The sequence below is a fragment of the Salmo salar genome, unplaced genomic scaffold (assembly GCF_965601325.2).
Source record: "Salmo salar unplaced genomic scaffold, fSalSal1 ptg000360l, whole genome shotgun sequence".
In the NCBI taxonomy this organism is placed as follows: Eukaryota; Metazoa; Chordata; class Actinopteri; order Salmoniformes; family Salmonidae; genus Salmo; species Salmo salar.
Genome location: NW_027675360.1, coordinates 1,795,616 through 1,813,767, shown reverse-complemented (window position 1 = coordinate 1,813,767; position 18,152 = coordinate 1,795,616). Strand labels below are relative to the sequence as shown.

General features: G+C 40.9%; 1 pseudogene; it reads right to left on the bottom strand.

Annotated features, from left to right (window-relative positions):
• The window catches only part of LOC145875832 (uncharacterized), a 36,365-nt pseudogene extending 18,524 nt beyond the window's left edge, over window positions 1-17,841 (bottom strand).
• Window positions 17,842-18,152: the final 311 nt, after the last annotated feature.

The following is an 18,152-nucleotide window of genomic DNA, read 5'->3' as shown; positions in this document are numbered from 1 at the left end:
AGACGAGAGTTCTAGAAGCTGGTGAGTTTTAGGAAGACGAGAGTTCTAGAAGCTAGTGAGTTTTAGGAAAATATTTTTTCATTTGTTTTTAATTGTTGACAGCAAGTAGACATCATGTTCATATTGTAGAAGGTGCTTCAGTTGATTATAATTTCAAAATGAGTTTTAGGATTCTAGAAAGAAAAAGGAGAACTAATAAGATTGTATATTATTATTTAGAAATATGTGTTTTTTCTTGTTTTTAATTGTTGACAGCCAGTAGACACCATGTTTATATTGGTGAAGGTGAAGCATTGTAGTTGATTATAATGTGAAATGGAAGTTGTTTTCTGTTGGTGGTGAGAACTTGTTTGTTGTGTTACAGGCTTTGGTTTTTCCATTTATGTTTTGAGGTTGGACTTTAGCCCGTATAGCTTGTTAGCCCGTATAGCTCGTTAGCACTGTGAGGGAAATTTCTGTTAAACCTTACTAATGCATGTGCAGTAAAATATAATTGTTTAAGCCGAGGCATTGGGCTTGAGATTGGTAAAGAACCTAACTCCTATAACATAGAAAAGTGTGTTGATAGAGGCCTGTTCTAACTGTTCTGGGTGTGTAGAATGAACCCATGATGTTCTAACTGTTCTGGGTGTGTAGAATGAACCCATGATGTTCTAACTGTTCTGGGTGTGTAGAATGAACCCATGATGTTCTAACTGTTCTGGGTGTGTAGAATGAACCCAGGATGTTCTAACTGTTCTGGGTGTGTAGAATGAACCCATGATGTTCTAACTGTTCTGGGTGTGTAGAATGAACCCATGATGTTCTAACTGTTCTGGGTGTGTAGAATGAACCCATGATGTTCTAACTGTTCTGGGTGTGTAGAATGAACCCATGATGTTCTAACTGTTCTGGGTGTGTAGAATGAACCCATGATGTTCTAACTGTTCTGGGTGTGTAGAATGAACCCATGATGTTCTAACTGTTCTGGGTGTGTAGAATGAACCCATGATGTTCTAACTGTTCTGGGTGTGTAGAATGAACCCATGATGTTCTAACTGTTCTGGTTGTGTAGAATGAACCCATGATGTTCTAACTGTTCTGGGTGTGTAGAATGAACCCATGATGTTCTAACTGTTCTGGGTGTGTAGAATGAACCCATGATGTTCTAACTGTTCTGGGTGTGTAGAATGAACCCATGATGTTCTAACTGTTCTGGGTGTGTAGAATGAACCCATGATGTTCTAACTGTTCTGGGTGTGTAGAATGAACCCATGATGTTCTAACTGTTCTGGGTGTGTAGAATGAACCCATGATGTTCTAACTGTTCTGGGTGTGTAGAATGAACCCATGATGTTCTAACTGTTCTGGGTGTGTAGAATGAACCCAGGATGTTCTAACTGTTCTGGGTGTGTAGAATGAACCCATGATGTTCTAACTGTTCTGGGTGTGTAGAATGAACCCATGATGTTCTAACTGTTCTGGGTGTGTAGAATGAACCCATGATGTTCTAACTGTTCTGGGTGTGTAGAATGAACCCATGATGTTCTAACTGTTCTGGGTGTGTAGAATGAACCCATGATGTTCTAACTGTTCTGGGTGTGTAGAATGAACCCATGATGTTCTAACTGTTCTGGGTGTGTAGAATGAACCCAGGATGTTCTAACTGTTCTGGGTGTGTAGAATGAACCCATGATGTTCTAACTGTTCTGGGTGTGTAGAATGAACCCATGATGTTCTAACTGTTCTGGGTGTGTAGAATGAACCCATGATGTTCTAACTGTTCTGGGTGTGTAGAATGAACCCAGGATGTTCTAACTGTTCTGGGTGTGTAGAATGAACCCATGATGTTCTAACTGTTCTGGGTGTGTAGAATGAACCCATGATGTTCTAACTGTTCTGGGTGTGTAGAATGAACCCATGATGTTCTAACTGTTCTGGGTGTGTAGAATGAACCCATGATGTTCTAACTGTTCTGGGTGTGTAGAATGAACCCATGATGTTCTAACTGTTCTGGGTGTGTAGAATGAACCCATGATGTTCTAACTGTTCTGGGTGTGTAGAATGAACCCATGATGTTCTAACTGTTCTGGGTGTGTAGAATGAACCCATGATGTTCTAACTGTTCTGGGTGTGTAGAATGAACCCATGATGTTCTAACTGTTCTGGGTGTGTAGAATGAACCCATGATGTTCTAACTGTTCTGGGTGTGTAGAATGAACCATGATGTTCTAACTGTTCTGGGTGTGTAGAATGAACCCATGATGTTCTAACTGTTCTGGGTGTGTAGAATGAACCCATGATGTTCTAACTGTTCTGGGTGTGTAGAATGAACCCATGATGTTCTAACTGTTCTGGGTGTGTAGAATGAACCCATGATGTTCTAACTGTTCTGGGTGTGTAGAATGAACCCATGATGTTCTGGGTGTGTAGAATGAACCCATGATGTTCTAACTGTTCTGGGTGTGTAGAATGAACCCATGATGTTCTAACTGTTCTGGGTGTGTAGAATGAACCCAGGATGTTCTAACTGTTCTGGGTGTGTAGAATGAACCCATGATGTTCTAACTGTTCTGGGTGTGTAGAATGAACCCATGATGTTCTAACTGTTCTGGGTGTGTAGAATGAACCCATGATGTTCTAACTGTTCTGGGTGTGTAGAATGAACCCATGATGTTCTAACTGTTCTGGGTGTGTAGAATGAACCCATGATGTTCTAACTGTTCTGGGTGTGTAGAATGAACCCATGATGTTCTAACTGTTCTGGGTGTGTAGAATGAACCCATGATGTTCTAACTGTTCTGGGTGTGTAGAATGAACCCATGATGTTCTAACTGTTCTGGGTGTGTAGAATGAACCCATGATGTTCTAACTGTTCTGGGTGTGTAGAATGAACCCATGATGTTCTAACTGTTCTGGGTGTGTAGAATGAACCCATGATGTTCTAACTGTTCTGGGTGTGTAGAATGAACCCATGATGTTCTAACTGTTCTGGGTGTGTAGAATGAACCCATGATGTTCTAACTGTTCTGGGTGTGTAGAATGAACCCATGATGTTCTAACTGTTCTGGGTGTGTAGAATGAACCCATGATGTTCTAACTGTTCTGGGTGTGTAGAATGAACCCATGATGTTCTAACTGTTCTGGGTGTGTAGAATGAACCCATGATGTTCTAACTGTTCTGGGTGTGTAGAATGAACCCATGATGTTCTAACTGTTCTGGGTGTGTAGAATGAACCATGATGTTCTAACTGTTCTGGGTGTGTAGAATGAACCCATGATGTTCTAACTGTTCTGGGTGTGTAGAATGAACCCATGATGTTCTAACTGTTCTGGGTGTGTAGAATGAACCCATGATGTTCTAACTGTTCTGGGTGTGTAGAATGAACCCATGATGTTCTAACTGTTCTGGGTGTGTAGAATGAACCCATGATGTTCTGGGTGTGTAGAATGAACCCATGATGTTCTAACTGTTCTGGGTGTGTAGAATGAACCCATGATGTTCTAACTGTTATGGGTGTGTAGAATGAACCCATGATGTTCTAACTGTTCTGGGTGTGTAGAATGAACCCATGATGTTCTAACTGTTCTGGGTGTGTAGAATGAACCCATGATGTTCTAACTGTTCTGGGTGTGTAGAATGAACCCATGATGTTCTAACTGTTCTGGGTGTGTAGAATGAACCCATGATGTTCTAACTGTTCTGGGTGTGTAGAATGAACCCATGATGTTCTAACTGTTCTGGGTGTGTAGAATGAACCCATGATGTTCTAACTGTTCTGGGTGTGTAGAATGAACCCATGATGTTCTAACTGTTCTGGGTGTGTAGAATGAACCCATGATGTTCTAACTGTTCTGGGTGTGTAGAATGAACCCATGATGTTCTAACTGTTCTGGGTGTGTAGAATGAACCCATGATGTTCTAACTGTTCTGGGTATGTAGAATGAACCCATGATGTTCTAACTGTTCTGGGTGTGTAGAATGAACCCATGATGTTCTAACTGTTCTGGGTGTGTAGAATGAACCCATGATGTTCTAACTGTTCTGGGTGTGTAGAATGAACCCAGGATGTTCTAACTGTTCTGGGTGTGTAGAATGAACCCATGATGTTCTAACTGTTCTGGGTGTGTAGAATGAACCCATGATGTTCTAACTGTTCTGGGTGTGTAGAATGAACCCATGATGTTCTAACTGTTCTGGGTGTGTAGAATGAACCCATGATGTTCTAACTGTTCTGGGTGTGTAGAATGAACCCATGATGTTCTAACTGTTCTGGGTGTGTAGAATGAACCCATGATGTTCTAACTGTTCTGGGTGTGTAGAATGAACCCAGGATGTTCTAACTGTTCTGGGTGTGTAGAATGAACCCATGATGTTCTAACTGTTCTGGGTGTGTAGAATGAACCCATGATGTTCTAACTGTTCTGGGTGTGTAGAATGAACCCATGATGTTCTAACTGTTCTGGGTGTGTAGAATGAACCCATGATGTTCTAACTGTTCTGGGTGTGTAGAATGAACCCATGATGTTCGGACTGTCAGCCAAGAATATGACAGAAACTGACTGGTTCCTCTTGATCCTCCACAGAGTAAAGGTTATATCCTGCACACCAGTAACACAGCTATTGTTCTGGAGCCTGTTTCTGGGGAAGGATTGTGGTGGAGAAATCAGAATTAGCTAAGGAACATAGATAATTAAGATGTCTTATCTGCAGAATATGCTGATATGAACTATTGACCTCTTGCTATTAGAATGTCTCCTTTCTAACTCTGGTGTTGGCAGCTGCACTTCCTCCCTCAAATGGGCCTCAGTCACCTTGAGTCCAGAGAGGGGAGAAGTCAGGCTTATCGATCACATGTCCCTGTTGCTAGGCAGAATAGCAGCATCTATCACATGTCCCTGTAGCCATGCAGAATATCAGCATCTATCACATGTCCCTGTTGCTAGGCAGAATATCAGACATGTCTGTGGTAAGGACAACTTGGTTTCTGATTGTCTCAAGGGTGGGCAGTCAAAAAGATTTGTGTTTTGCGTTTAGCCAGTCCGTTGCCATGGATCACAATTTATTTTGACTGCATGTTTTTCCGTATTGGAGATGAGTTTTGTTTGGACTCGTTCCAAGGGGACGAGAGTTCTAGAAGCTAGTGAGTTTTAGGAAGACGATAGTTTTTAGAAGCTAGTGAGTTTTAGGAAGACGAGAGTTCTAGAAGCTAGTGAGTTTTAGGAAGACGAGTGTTCTAGAAGCTAGTGAGTTTTAGGAAGACGAGAGTTCTAGAAGCTAGTGAGTTTTAGGACGACGAGAGTTCTAGAAGCTAGTGAGTTTTAGGAAGATGAGAGTTCTAGAAGCTAGTGAGTTTTAGGAAGACGAGAGTTCTAGAAGCTAGTGAGTTTTAGGAAGATGAGAGTTCTAGAAGCTAGTGAGTTTTAGGAAGATGAGAGTTTTTAGAAGCTAGTGAGTTTTAGGAAGACGAGAGTTCTTAGAAGCTAGTGAGTTTTAGGAAGACGAGAGTTCTAGAAGCTAGTGAGTTTTAGGAAGACGAGAGTTCTAGAAGCTAGTGGGATTTAGGAAGGATTCTATGGAAAGAAAAAGGACAAAAGATACTATTGTATATTATTATTTAGAAATACGTGTTTTTTTTCTTATTTTTAATTGTTGACATCCAGTAGACACCATGTTTATATTGGTGAAAGTGAAACATTGTAGTTGATTATATTGGGAAATTAAGTTGTTTTCTGTTGGTGGTAGGCAAACTTGTCCAAAAGAAATGTAGGATGTATTTGTTGTCTTAAGGGGGAAGGTGTTACAGGCTTTGGTTTTTCCATTTATGTTTTGAGGTTGGACTTTAGCACGTCTAGCTCGTTAGAACGTCTAGCTCGTTAGCACGTCTAGCTCGTCAGCCCGTTTAGCTCGTTAGCACGTCTAGCTCGTTAGCACGTAGGACACATTGATTGGTGTCACCTCGTTAGTCAGTATGTGTTACACCTGTGCTGGCTTGTCCATCTCGTTAGTGGGAAGGTGTTTCACCTGAGCTGGTCCAGGTTCTATTTAAGAGTGTCTGGCCCAGTGCTCCAGTTGTCTTGATACATGTGGAGAGTCAACACCTTTAGTTGCTCCACCTTTTTGGTTTGCTTCCTGTCTTTAAGTTTGGTGTGGGTTTTTCTTTTGTTTTCCTCTTCTTGGGCAGATTTAGTGGGTCTCATGGTGGGTGTCTTTTAGGTCCCAGTTGTTGTTACTAGTCAACTTTCAGTGGACACTGAGAGCAAAATTGCAAGATTATGTTATAATACTTTTATTGCATCAAATGTTTGTTTTATGCAACACAATAGAGGGTTCTTAAAACTATTGTGTCTGTGTTCTACTGAGGATGGGCCTCTGGGAGAAAACACTGACAGGAGATTTACAATGTCTTTTGGGTGATAAAACCTAAAGAGACTGCATTCCAGAGCATGAGTTAATGTTTCTGTTCTATATGGTACCAGGGAGAGATGACCCCAGGGCCAGACCCTGGTCTCTACACAAAGAGTACTGTTTTTACAGCAGATACTGTCTGCTGAGAATTATAAGTATCTTTCATACAAATCTTAACCTTGTGACCCGTTCTATACATCTGTTGTTGGTCATGTAGGTTGAAAGGGGTGCAAAAGACCTTGGTACTTTTGTCTCATGGCTCTCAATGAATCATCTGGGGGTGATTCGTCGACCAGCCATCATTATCGTAGAGCACTCAATTGATTCACTTTATAATTGTATGTTGTATTGACCTGCTCCCTTATTATTAATTGAATAAAGATTTAGTTTAAGTATAACTCTGACTTGTGTGATAAGTTTGTCTCATTTGATATTAAAGAAATTAACAACCACATTTGGCGATCGGAACGTGAATCTTGACTTGGTGACTGACAACCTGGGTAAATGACCTGGCTCCTGATGACCTGGGTAAATGACCTGGCTCCTGACGACCTGGGTAAATGACCTGACTCCTGACGACCTGGGTAAATGACCTGACTCCTGACGACCTGGGTAAATGACCTGGCTCCTGATGACCTGGGTAAATGACCTGTCTCCTGACGACCTGGGTAAATGACCTGACTCCTGACGACCTGGGTAAATGACCTGGCTCCTGATGACCTGGGTAAATGACCTGGCTCCTGATGACCTGGGTAAATGACCTGGCTCCTGATGACCTGGGTAAATGACCTGACTCCTGATGACCTGGCTCCTGACGACCTGGGTAAATGACCTGACTCCTGATGACCTGGGTAAATGACCTGGCTCCTGATGACCTGGGTAAATGACCTGACGACCTGGGTAAATGACCTGGCTCCTGATGACCTGGGTAAATGACCTGACGACCTGGGTAAATGACCTGGCTCCTGATGACCTGGGTAAATGACCTGGCTCCTGACGACCTGGGTAAATGACCTGGCTCCTGATGACCTGGGTAAATGACCTGGCTCCTGACGACCTGGGTAAATGACCTGGCTCCTGACGACCTGGGTAAATGACCTGGCTCCTGATGACCTGGGTAAATGACCTGACTCCTGACGACCTGGGTAAATGACCTGGCTCCTGATGACCTGGGTAAATGACCTGGCTCCTGATGACCTGGGTAAATGACCTGACGACCTGGGTAAATGACCTGGCTCCTGATGACCTGGGTAAATGACCTGACTCCTGATGACCTGGGTAAATGACCTGACGACCTGGGTAAATGACCTGGCTCCTGACGACCTGGGTAAATGGTGCACGAGGGATCCCTCTAACTTGGGATCTGAGGGAGACCACACTTGGGGAACAGAGCAGATGGACCCACCTTTAATCTGAGTGGATACCACAACTCAAACCTAGTTTTTTTTTAAAGAATGAGGTGAGCAAAACATGCAAGTGCAGGCTCAGAGTGTGTATTCCTGTGTGTGATATATTTAGGCTGAATATCGATATAAGATATATATCCCGATATTTTTTCCGCAAAGTGAGAGCAAATGTCAAAGTCAAAGCCAGATATGACATGTCTCAAGTAGTTTTATTGAAAGCGGCTATTTCAGTGAACAGTTGAAAAATCAAATGAATAAATAATAAACAGGGCTCTTCACCTGGTTCAGATTAAATGCTCAGCTGTTCAAATAACAATAACATGTAAACATAAACACTGTAGAACAACAGGACGACCTTTTTGAAATCAAAGCTCCATAAGGTGCACATTTAAAAATAAATACAAATATCTTAAACAAAAATAGCCTATAAAATAAAATAGGCCTATCTTTTTCTGAAATAAATATTATATATATTTATGAGAAAAGTCAACTTTTTTTTTAGTTTGACAACTTTTAAATGGCTTATTAAAATCAAATTACAGATTTCTTCTCCTTTCTAACAAATCCACAGATGCAAATAACGAACATTACAAAATAATAAAATATGACAAACCCTAGTAAGGGCAGCAATTATATATAAATAAAGAACAAAGTAAAGTGCTCAGTTTGAGAAAATGTGTTTTAAACATCAGCCTGAGATTACCATTTGCTTTTTGTTAACTCAATTTCTTATCTGAACAGCCTCAACCAGTTGCACAAGAAACAGACTATCAACTCAATAAACATTTTCCCCCTCTTTTTTTACTTTGATAAACAGTAATGCTGTCTTGAGGTAGACATTAGAAGACAAGCGTGTCCTCCTTCGTTTAAAGATTTTGTGCGAGAAACACCAGCCTGTCAACGGCATCCGGCTTCAGAGATGCTCTGTGGCAGGTCACGATATTGCCACTGCAGCTGAAAACCCTTTCGGAGGGTGAACTGGTAGCTGGTACCAAGAGATACTTTTTTTGCCAGGTGGCTCAGAGCTGGAAAGACAACTTCATGATCCTTCCACCACTTGAGGGGATCAGTGTCACTCTCCACACTTGCTGACTGCAAGTAACTTGACAGTTCATTTTCAATAGCCTCCCTCTTGGTTGATGGCGCAGTGGTGGTGGCTGTGCGCTGCTTGAAGAAGCTTGCCAGTGTCTTAGCTTTTGGTGCCACTGCTGCTTCTCCATCTGCAGGCTCAGGCACAGTTGGCACACGTAGGTAAGGCGGTTGACAGCTGCTCTGATCAGCCAGTAGCGTCTCCACCTCCAAGACAGCTCTGTGCTTCAATGCATCAACTTTTTCACTTGGGATATAGGTGGCCCTGAAGCGTGGATCCACAAATGAAGCCATCTCCAATAGGTCAGTAGTGGCTGGGTCAGAATACTTGTGGTTGAGGTACTCAACAATGCTGGTCTTGATCGATTTGCAAAGCTCGCTATCACCCTCTTCACATGCCAGGAGACTGTCGTTAAAAAGGTGCAGCACAGGTTTTACATATGATAGAGTGACGTACTCCTCACCTGACAAAGCATCGGTAAAGTCCTGGAGAGGTTTCAGGACCTTTTGGACTGCTTCTAGGACCTCTAAGTCCTGCCAGGTAGGGACAAGGTGCCTGGTCTTTTTGTCATTAGACAGGACTTTGGCCAGTGCTCCTTCCTGCTCCAGGACTCTCTCTATCATCTGCTGCCTTGATCCCCAGCGTGTGGCAGACTCGGTTATGAGTTGGTGACTTGGCAGACCCAGCTGAATCTGGACTTCAGCAAGATGTCTCCTTTTCTTCCAGCTGTACCAAAAACAGCTTACAATTCTCTTGCACAGAGAAATGGCCCGGGTGACGCGCTTGTCATTCATGCCATGTCCTGTCAGAAACATAAAAAAAACTATTAAACAAATGTGCTTATGTGAGAATTTGACTCTGTTTTCACTTTAACACACTCATACAACTAAGTGCTTTCCAAAATCAAGCTTTAGAAATATTCTACATTAATATTTTCTTGTTTCATAGTTTATTTTTTTTAAATCAACGCCAGTCCTAATCATAAATATCAAATATTATATTCATTTATTTTGTGAATTTTAATCCTGTAAGTGATTTGTATGTATTATTATTTGTGTATAATTTATAAATGATGACTATACTGTATGTACATTTACTGATTTTTCGTTCTTGTTCTTAGTATTTATGTTTAGTATTTAATGCTACTTCATATTTCTACTCCACTAAAAACTCCACAATGTTTAGGCCTACCTACGTGTCAACATTAGTTTCTAGTTACTTTGCAGTTGGCTCTTCAATCCAGAGAAAAAACTATAGTCTATCATAATAACTAAATATGTTACCTTGATGATATCAACAGGCTAACCAGCATTTTAAAGTCATAATTACATCACCTTTACCAGCTGTAACATTAAAGTGGTAAACACATCAATGCATCACTAATTCTTATCCAATAACCTAATAAATATGGTTCTGAAATCTACCATCCTGTATTGTAAGTGATTTTACTTTTAGCACTTTATGTTTTGTGTTTTATTAATCAATCTTTGGCCAAGACAGCAGCATAAAACAAAACAAGTTGCAGACAGACACAAAGGAAAATAATGTTTTTTATTTAAAGTAAAATATGTGAATAGTCCTTAATAAAACACTGCACTCCCCAATAGCCAAGTGTAGTCTGACCGAAGCACTGCATCCTCATCGTTCAGCTCCACCGCTCTGACGACGTCGCTCCCGTTGGCGGTTGTTATAGCAACCGGATGCTTTTCTTGGAGTTTCCCAGCTTGCGTCCTGCGAGGCCTCAGCTATATGCTCACCGGTGTGATCCTGGGGGGAAATAACTTGTTTTGGAGACACGACGCTGTTTTCATCTCCCCCAGTCGTTGAATGAAGTGAACATGTCACGCTTCATGTAAAGGCTCACATTGTCCTGCTCGACCCACATATCGCTGGTCAACGCCAAAATGGGTCCCGTTAGCGAGCCGGTCAGCAAGGCTCTGCCTGACTTCAGTGGACATTTGTGGCAGTGCTTCTCGTGTAAAGTAGTTGGGAAGCTCATATCTCGGGTCCATAGTTTTCAGTAGCTTTTTTGAATCCGACTTGTTCCACAGTTGCAACAGGGACCACATCTTTAGCAATGTGATAGGACACCGCTGTAGTTATAGTACACCACTTGCCAATTTTATTTTCATAAAGGCACACTGCGGGAAAATGAAGTTTGCAGTGAGCTTTGTTTCGGGGCTTTTTCGGGTTGTCGACGGCTTGCGGCTGGGGCTTCTGCAGCTCGCAGTTTCACACACTCTTCGTATTGCAGTTTGTGCCACTGTTTTAGGTGGTGAAAAAGATTGGTAGTGCTTCCACCCCTGGCTGTAACTTTTTTTATGGCACTGCCTACATATAACGTGATTTTGTTGCTCATCTGATACTTTGAATCCGAACCATCTCCAAATTACTGAGCCAATGCTTTTTCTTTTACTAACCAATTCCTCGTCAAAACGCTCCGCAGACGCTGTTGCTTCCTCCATGTTTGTTGAAGTGTCTGTTCCTGCCCCTCCGCCCTCTGTGCATGAAAGAGGAGGCGCGGGGAGCAGCGCAGAGAGCTCCGGGTCTGCAGCTTGCTTGGAGCAAGGATCAAAGCGCAAATTTCAACTATATCGATATATGCGAAATGGTCTAATTTCATATCACATTTAAAATATATATCGATATATTTTTTATATCGATATATCGCCCAGCCCTAGTCAGGCTGATAAGAACAATTCTTATTTTGTATAACGGGTCACTTAGGATGGCAGTAGCATTGTTGACGAAATGCAGGCATCGCAGCAGAATTAGGAAGCGGTCTTGGGAAAAGAGGGTGGCAAAGAAGGGAGTTGCAAACATAGGATCTGTGCTCCAGTATTCTCTTAGGGAGTTCTTCTTTACTATCCCCATGAGGAGGACTGTCACCAGGAAGGTATACATTTCACTAATTGTGGTTGTCACCCATTTAGCGAGTTTCCCCCCTCACTCCTGGCTCTCTCTTCTCTTGTAGCTCCAAGGCATAGCGATTGGTCTCCTGTACTATGTTTCCCACCAGCTCCTCTGTCAGAAACAACTTGAAGCACTCTGCCTCAGATGGAAATGGACTCCAGACTGGGACTCATCAAAACAAACAGCAGGGCCAGGAGGGGTGAAATGACTGGTGGCCTTCCAGCTACCACAGAACTCCTGTACTTCATCCACTGTCGGTCTCCCTCCATCACCACCAGCATCTTCAAAGGGACCTGGTACTTGGTCAGTGGACAAGGGAACCTCAGATTCAGGGTTCTCAATGGCTACAAGGTTGGGGGGGGGGGGGCAGCTCCTCACTGTCAGAATCTGATTCCTGACTTTCATACTCAGACTCATTGTCAGAATTTTAACAAAAATCTCCATAATTTCCACATTTGTGAGTTGTCTCCTTTTGAAAGACATTGCTAATGCTACAGCTTAGCTCACTAGCTACATACATAAACAACAACACTGAATGGCTCAGAGTGAGAGGGGACGTGATTGACTGCCGGCATGCGTCACTTGTATCAATAAATCACCATCAGAAAATGTTTTGTGAGGTAATTATTTGTGTATTTACTGTTTTATTCACATGTTTTCAATTCTGGGTGACAAATCATGCATTCCGATTCTTGCATAGATTGTAATGGGCACATATTATGTGTGTAAAATACTTATTTGAAGGTTATACTGATTATGATGAGCTAAGCTAATTCCAGCTATGTGTATGGAGCCATGTTTGTTGACATACAATGCATTCTGGGTTTCACGTAATCATCCGTCATCGTCCTCATTTTTTGAGGACTTCCGGAAATGAATGGTGGGATGTGAACGACGGTAGATGACACACCCCTTCAACACTATAAACAGACCAAACTCATCTTGTCTTTTATTATCTTCGGTTTCTGTGAGGGGAAAAAAATGCATGGCTGCTCGCTGAAACTAATCTCGGATAACTTTCCATTTCTATAAAGTGTTTTACCTAATTATTTCGATCAATGGTGAGTTCACCCCGTGATGTGATTAATTATACATAGTAATTGCAATTAGCTAATTCATATTGTAGTTTACGTCAGCCGAGAGTTAGAAAATATGACTGCTTGTGTTGGGTCAATCTTTCTTCAGTTAGCGCTACGACAAATGTAGCCTACATTTTTTCCGGTTAGGATGATATATATATATATATATATATATATATATAGCTGGAAGAGTGTTTAAATATAAAGTTGTGGATTCTTGGATGGAAACAAAGAAGTGAACAAAAAAGAAGAGCGACTTATATTGACTTTTAAATATAAAAGAAATACAATAATGACCAACACTGCGTCTCTTAAATTAAGAGCAATCTTCACATTTCCTTGGTTTTGTTGTACTTCTGTGAATATCTGAACCATTTGCATCCAAAAAAAATTTTAAAATAAACTGCTCACATTCTGGAGATAAACTTTGTAAGGACTGTGTGTGTTTTGTGTAAATAGTTTCTGAAAAAAAAAAGTGTGTCCAGCTCAAACGCTGATTGTTGCGTCATTGTAAAGTGTCCGTTGTAACGGGGTTCTAACCTACTAATCAACCCGCTTACATTTACATGACATTTTAGTCATTTAGCAGACGCTCTTATCCAGAGCGACTTACATCATTAGAGTCGTATCATGCAGCCTTAGAATGTATTAAAATTAAACATTTAGGAGGACCTGTTTCTTTGTTAAGCGCTCAACACAGAATAGCTGCATGTGCGCACTCCCTCAAATCATTGAGAAAATATCCTTTCTATTTTATTCAGCTTTGTTCAATTGTATTCTTCATACTATAAAATAATGCTACGGAATTCTAAACAAATCTTGTTTGCTAAATGAACTAGTGTAGCCCACAGCCATATGGCATAGGCAGATCAGGGCCTAACATAAGGACAACGCAGAGTATGCTATTCTATTCTTCTCAAAAAGACTACATTTTCTTCATATCATGTTTCTTTAGACCGGTCTAAAATAAATAACGTATTTATTGTGATGGTGTAGGCTATATTACATGGATTTAGACTTTTTAAAATGTAGATGTTCCAAAAGGTCTGCATCAGTGGCTTGTAGGCTATGCGTGGAGGACAGGAGATGCTAAATGTGTTTATGTCACATTACCGTGAAATCAGCACATATTTGGTTGACAATCACCGCCTGACAAAATGTTATGACCGCCACAGCCCTAGCTGCACGTTAACAAGCTAGCACAGACAAGGGGGTTGTAAAAAGGGAAATGTTTGTTAATCTAAAGACTGTGTGACTGTGGGAGATGCTAGATGCTATACAAGGCAACAGTAAACAGGTCGTTATCCAAACATATGTTGCATGGATTGATGAGAGAGAGAAAAAAAACAATGAAGTATTTTTTTTCCCCCACTGGAAATCAAAACTATGATAGCTCACAATGGATGGGATGTCAGAGACTCCACTGCTTGAAAGAGAGATGCACTGATATAAAACACTATTTTTATGTGCAGACAAGGGACAGTTATACTGATAGTAGTCTCGCTAGACTATACTTATAGTAACAGAATAGTCGATGTCAATGAATTGACTGTGAAATATTCAAATCGATTCCCTGTTGTGACTTGAAGGGGCGGAGCTTATCGATCCTTATGATAAACTTGATTCACATGAGGATATTAATTTATGTACAAAATGCCATGACTGTAGCTCAAACAGGACATCTTCTTGTTCAAAGTCTGCCATTTCAGTTGATTACTATAGCGCCCTTATTGTAAATGCCGGATCTCTACGACAAGACATCATTCAGCGATATATAGTGCACTACTTTTGACCATGGCTCATTTAGCAGATGCTTTAATCCAGAGCGACTTCAGTTAGTGCATTCAATGCAGGTAGATAAACAATCACATGTAAAAAGTAACAAGTAAAACGGAAACTGGTCATGTTATTGTAGTTAAAGTGGCCTGTTGGCTGGTGAAAAAGCTCACACATGATTAAGAGGCAGATGGGGGTATAATGGTCCCCACTGAAACCTCTATATCATTGCTAGAGTTATGGTTGTTTAGTCAATGCATATATAGTCTACTTAACTGGATAGTAAGTTAGATTAATTGAAAATATTACATCATTTTTCAAAATGGAGGCTAGTTATCTCTACTAAAACCTCCATTGATTCAACAATAAATACTACATTATACTGACAAACTGTAAAGTTGACTTGACTTTGTTTTATTAAATTAGGTGTTAGTTAGGATAAAGTTGATATAACTAAAGTTGAAATTGATTCAACTAGGAATAGTAGGTTATACTGACAAATGTTGAAGTTGACTTTACTATCATTTATTAGTCAAAGTAAATGTTGTGTAAGTAAGGATAGCTTGACATGTAAAGTTGATAGAGCTTAAAAAGGCCATGCAACTTTATGACTGTAAATAATAAGTTGAAACAAATTATTTTCTACAGTGTAGATCAAATGACTTAAACTTCTTATACTTAAACTTCTTATGTTATACTGACTTGGTCATGTAAAATATTTCGTAGGGAGCTAAAGAGGAGTTTGTTAGATTTTTTTCTAAACTGCTTTCATTTCTTTACTGACCAACTAAATCAAGCCGAAACTCACTCCCACTCGCATGGACACAGGCGCGTGTGTGTGTGTGTGTGTGTGTGTGTGTGTGTGTGTGTGTGTGTGTGTGTGTGTGTGTGTGTGTGTGTGTGTGTGTGTGTGTGTGTGTGTGTGTGTGTGTGTGTGTGTGTGTGTGTGTATGTGTTTTGTTCATTGTCCGGCTTTGGCCTTGAGTAGAAACCCACCCCTTCCTTTCCCTATCCAACCAATTACTGTTACTCTCACTCTCTCGCTCCTTCTCCAGCTCTCCTTATCTACTCCCTCTCTCCTCATTTCAGATCTCCCTCACTTCACTTCACTTCTTCCTCACCTCACTCGCTTCAATGTAGAACGGCTGGTAGGAATAATAACAATGGCTGGGTTGATGGGCAGTTCAGTGAGTTGGAGCCTTTGATTGCCCTGCCTCTGGGAGCCTGTCGACTTGTTACATGATTACTGAGTGAAAGAGAGCCTATGAAAGTTTTCATGGAGGGTGGGTGCCCCCTGGTGGCTGAACCTGAGATCAATGAGAGAACTTGTCAGAAAAACGACAGAGTCCCACTTCTCTGTCATTGTACAAAGTAGAGAGTGGGGGACAAACTGTGTAAAAATGTATACAGAGGCTCTGGAATTTGTCATTAAAAAAATAAAAATAGTGAAAAAGGATTAAAATAAAGTTCCAACAGTACATGAGATGATCAGACTGAACCAACTGCTATCTTAAAATGTTTATTCAGTTAGGAAACAGAGGATGTATTACATAAAGTTATCACAGAATTAAAGTTATCACACAATTAAATAATAAATCCTCACTCACACAGACAAACATGGCTTCATTATTGTTCACAGTTTATTATCATAGTTTCTCACAGATCCTGGCTTCCACTGTTAGAATGGCTGAGCGAGAGGAGGTGGGGCTTTTTTCATAGCCTGAGAGAGAGAGAGACATTCAGTTTTACTAGAGGGGTTGGGTGCGCCCCCTGTTGGCTGAACCCGGGTGGGAGGTTCCCCCTTAGCAAGCAATGGACCCCAACACACCACTGAAGCCATTAAGAACTATATTCAAAAACACACCTGGTAACCTGTTCAATCACCAGGCACACGGCTCAACATAGTTCAATGACAGAGACTGTGGACTTAGAATAATTTTGGGTAAAAAAAAAAAAATTGTGAAAATTAATTAAATAAAGTAGCAGCTGTCTTTGATATGCTCAAAATTAACTAACTGCTATCTTGAAATGTAGAGAAAGTGTTTTAATATAGGCATCCTATCATTTGAAAATTAGTCGAAAGGCTAAGTGATTCTCTTCCTGAGAAGAAGCTGACAGCCTTCAAACAGAGCAAAAAAAGTGGTCCCAAACAATATGTCAAAATGAATAAAAAAATGATACAGCTGTCTTTAATAAGATAAAACTGAACTAACTGCTATCTTGAAATGTTGAAAAAGTGGTTTTAAATAGGCATCCTGTGGTTCGGGCTATGTATTTAGGTAGAGGGGTGTTTGGTTTATGTGGTTCGGGCTATGTATTTAGGTAGAGGGGTGTTTGGTTTATGTGGTTCGGGCTATGTATTTAGGTATAGGGGTGTTTGGTTTATGTGGTTCGGGCTATGTATTTAGGTAGAGGGGTGTTTGGTTTATGTGGTTCGGGCTATGTATTTAGGTTGAGGGGTGTTTGGTTTATGTGGTCCGGGGTTTGTTAGTCTATGTTCTATGTTAGTGTATTTCTATGTTATGTCTTGTCTATTGTAGTTCTATGTTTAGTTTATTGGGGTTGGACCTTCAATTGGAGGCAGCTGGTTATCGTTGCCTCTGATTGAAGGTCCTATAATTAGGAGTTTGTTTGTCATGGGGATTTTGTGGCAGATTGTTGCTGTGTATAGCTTTGTGCCTTACTGGCCTGTTCTTTGTCGGCGTGTTTGTTTAGGTTTTCCTTCTTTGTCCTTTAACAGGCAACTCAGGCAGAAAACAGACTCAGGAAGCAGGATTCATGACAATACTGAGACTCACAGGTGCTGAGTCAAGTGGTCCGTATTGATTCTCAGCCTTACAGAAGTACTGCCCGCTGTCCTCATTGATGGCGTTAAGGATGATGTAACTCTACCCGATCCTGTTTCTGAGAACCCTGTCTGTTCTTCATTCTTCTTGTACCAGGTGTATTTGTCCACTGGTGGCTTGGCATCACTGCTGCAGGTCAGAGTCACTGATCTGCACTCCACTATTTCACCAGAGGGACTGACTGTGACTGACACTGAGGTGTTCTTTGGGAAGTCTGGAGGAGAAAACGATGAAGACAGTTTGTGACATCTAGATTAATAAAACCCACAGCTCATGTTGTGGTGACATTGAGCTGTTTATTGCATGTTGTTTAGCGCATGCTGACTTGGGTCCTACCACTCATGAGGGTGTTACTACGAAGCAGGGTCAATGAGTTAGCCAGCTAACTTGTCTAAATACTCCTAAAGAATGTTTTATTTCTTATAAAAAAAATCTTGAAATGGGCATGGTCTAATTGACTGAACAACCAAAAACACATATTGATGTTTAGCTTTCTTAATGAATCATAAAATCAATGGTTATTTCTGGTTGTTTATCATAGTTACCTGTAGTATACCCATTTGTTGTTTTTCAAGCTAATTCTAAGATGTAGGTCAGTAAACAAAACCATATTTGGGTTGCTGACTCAGAATCAATTGATGATTTGCTAGTGAC